The 3,509-nt window shown below is 37.6% G+C and overlaps 1 non-coding gene across 1 annotated transcript; it reads left to right on the top strand.

The window, feature by feature from the left end:
• The first annotated feature begins 376 nt into the window (after positions 1-376).
• Positions 377-539, top strand: LOC142443826 (U1 spliceosomal RNA). The gene has a single exon (XR_012783571.1). It is a non-coding gene; the product is annotated as a U1 spliceosomal RNA (small nuclear RNA).
• The last annotated feature ends 2,970 nt before the right edge of the window (positions 540-3,509 follow it).

Below are 3,509 nucleotides of genomic sequence, written 5' to 3'. Positions count from 1 at the left end.
AGACTTCATGGCACCCAGCCACAGCAACCACACCTAGAAGAAGTATTGGGGCCTTTGGAGGTTATTCTCAGCTGTTTTTGTGAACATAACAGGATTGTAGTGAGGGCGGCAAGAAGTAGTCAACTGATTGACCGCGTGTGGGAATTTGTGGTTGTCGTAAGGAGGGTAGACAACAGAGCGATCTATCAGTCCTGCGCACCGGAGAGGGGGATGAAATGTTTGCTTGGAATCATAATACACATGTTAATCATATCAGCAAAGACCCACAAGCACTCTTGACTTGTAAGTAAAGACTAACATCAATATTTTTGTCATTCAAAAAAGGAGCAAGAAACATGGCTATCCAGATTGGCTAGTGAAAAATAACCAAACCTCGATACTTAGCTGGCTAGGGAGGGACCATGACCAGGAAGGTGGTTTTCCCAGGGCGAGGTCCACCCATTGCACTCCGGATGTGCTGACCCTGCGATTTCCCCAAATGTGGGAAACTCGACCGCATAGTCTGTGGTAGTGGGGGACCGTGTTCGTGCTCTCCCCTGAAAAAAAAAAAAAATAAAAGTAACCAAACCTCAATTTTGAAAGGAAAAGGATTTTAGCAAACTTTTGAATGACTTAAATTTTGAGACACTTGGTACGGATGTTTATAGAGAAAGAGAAATCAAAAGCAATATGGGGAAATAGCAAAATATTTATATTAATGTCTGGCATTATGATTGTCCTTAAATCATCTGAGTGTCCTTAGATGAAATACGTATTTTAGCTTCAATTTATAGTGTAAATATTTGCCACTGAAGCTAACCTTTTTTAAAATCAATAGTTTAGTTCTTAGAACTCAAGCCAATATTTTGCTTGGAAAATTACTTTCTTTTCTACTTAGAAATGACAGAAATATTGGATAGTAGAAGTAGAATATTATGCCCCAAGCCATTGCTCAGGCTGTATTTAATTCCTGAGCTGCCCATATTTGCTGAATTTGTGTGCATACAGCTACCATCAATTAGAAGAAAAGCAAAGGCTTTAAGAGTTAGCACACACAGTAAATAATACATTTTTATTGGATTTATTTAAACACTAGAAAACAAGTTCAGAGCTTTGAGCAGATGTTGTATAGTTTAAAACCATTTGTCTGAGAATTAAACTAAAACATTAAAATTAAAAAAAAACAACAGCCCAAGAATCATTTTTAGAAACTTTCTTGAGAAATAGGCCAGGTTTGAAAGTATAATTTTTTTATTAAATACTTTTATTGGGGGCTCTATGTCTCTTATCACAATCCCTACATTCATCCACTGTGTCAAGCTTAGTTGCACATTTGCTGCCTTCATCATTTTCAAAGCATTCTCTTCCCACTAGAGCCCCGATATCGCTTCCCATTACTTCTCCCTACTTGTCTTCCCTCACAAACCCTTTATAAGTTATAGATTATGATTTTCATATAATTTTATTAATATGGTTTTAGATGTCATATTCCAACTACCTTTGAAGCAGCTGCCGCTTAACATTACGCTGAATTTTCACGCAATATCAAAAAAGGGATCATCCAAATCACCTGAGCACGTTACTAACTCATGTCTGTGTTCACCGCTCTTCTGTCGGTTTGTCTTGCTGTGATATTGGGAGCTAAGATACCGCGCTATCAAAGCCATCAATGTCACCATGGTGGACAGGCTGTCAGCCTAAGACGGACTAGAAAGAAGGCAAACATGCCTGGGGGAAATCTTCTGACTACAATGGACCAGTGTCTGATATTGTGCCAGGAGATTAACTTGAACTCTCTCTCACTGCCATTGAGTCCACTCTGACTGCTAGAGACCCCATAGGACATGGTAGAACTGCCCTGCGGGTTCTGAGACGCTGTCTATTTACAGAAGTAAAAAGTCTCCCTTTCTGGAGACAGAGAAAACATTACTGGAAAGATGTGCTTAAGCAAAGTTTTTGATCTAGCCTTCTGAAGGTCTATTCTAATTTCTTGGTGAGGTAGTAAACAAAATCCCAGCCTGTCTTCAAACTAGTGTCAAGTTGCAGAAAGGTGTTTATTCAGATATTAGCAGAGACCGTTCAATCACTTCCTGAGGGCCTCGCTGGTGTAGTGCACTACGCATTGTGTGACTGACCTCAAGGAAACACAAGGGAGAAAAATGAGGCTCTCTGTTTCTGCAGAGACTTAAAGTCTCAGAAACCCAAAGGGCAGTTCTGCTCAGTCCTATAAGGTTGCTGTGTCTTGGCATTGACTTGAGGGCCTTACGTTTGGTTTGGTTGGGTCATTTCCTGTGTGTTCGTGAGCATGCTATTTTTCTTTGAGCCTTAGCTTTCTTATCTACAAATTAAATATAGTCTGATAATAGTATTTTAACTTTGCCATTTTTCCTTCAGTCAATAAATCAAATAGTATGTATAAACTTCTGTTACATCTGTTAAGAAATATATCTCCATTTTCTCTATGATTTAATTATGCTTAAAATATGAGTTCTTCTATGGGACATGCTATCTTTCCATAAGAAAAAAAGTCATTCAATATGAAAATACATGTGCTGTCTCTTGAATTTTCTTTTCAAATTCAGGATATACAAAGATCAATTGTGGAGCTCTTGTAAAAATTAATGAACTGGGAGGTAACAGATTGTATGGGAGGAAAACATTGAAATGGAATGTAAAAAAATCATGTTGCATGGCATATTAATTTTTTATGGCATAATAATTAGCCTACCTTAAATTCTATGAAATAATAAGGTAGGGACATAAGTACCATGTCTAATTAATCTTTTTTCTTTAGTATTTCATCTAGCTCTAAAGTTATATGACTATTTCTCTTGGCTTATGCAAATTAATATATGCTAAGTGAAAAGTATTGAGATTATATTCATTTATGACAAATTCTCATATTTGATAACTTTTAAAGCTTCTTAAAATCACTGAAGTTAAGGATCTGCCTGAGATATATAAAATGAAAAGGCCCATTACCCTGGCAAAATCCAAGTGCAATGTGATAGGAAAAAGGGCATAAAATGGCAGAACAAATCAAAGCTACAACGAAATAGAGCCTAACGGCCATCAGCAAATGTGAAGCATTTGTGTGATGAAAGACCTGTTATAGAAAGAGTGCTGGCAGGGAAACTACTGGCAATTTTTTGGTTTGCTTGAAGTTATTATTGTTATTTAAAAATTATTAGTTTATTTGAATAATTATGTAATTCACACCCTGTTCAACACTCAGTTGCATGGTAAGTGAGCGATTTATTAGGTAACATACAGGTACAACCTTTGTCATCTTTTCTGCTTTGGGATCATCATTCCTGGTATGCTTTGAACAAAACAAACTCCTGAAGGTTTTCGATGCTTAGTAACTTCTACAATGCACAGTGATTGGTTTATTTCAACAGTACGGTCAAACTAGCAAGTGCAAGGAAGGAGTCCTGGTTCGAAACCACCAGCCACTCTGCAGGAGAAAGATGAGGCTTTCTACTCCCGTCAAAGAATGAGAGGACAAAAGCCATGAGGGTAGTTCTACC

The sequence above is a fragment of the Tenrec ecaudatus genome, chromosome 3, assembly GCF_050624435.1.
Source record: "Tenrec ecaudatus isolate mTenEca1 chromosome 3, mTenEca1.hap1, whole genome shotgun sequence".
Lineage (NCBI taxonomy): Eukaryota > Metazoa > Chordata > Mammalia > Afrosoricida > Tenrecidae > Tenrec > Tenrec ecaudatus.
Note: the sequence above shows the minus strand (reverse complement) of the source record. Positions and strands in the feature narration are given on the sequence as shown.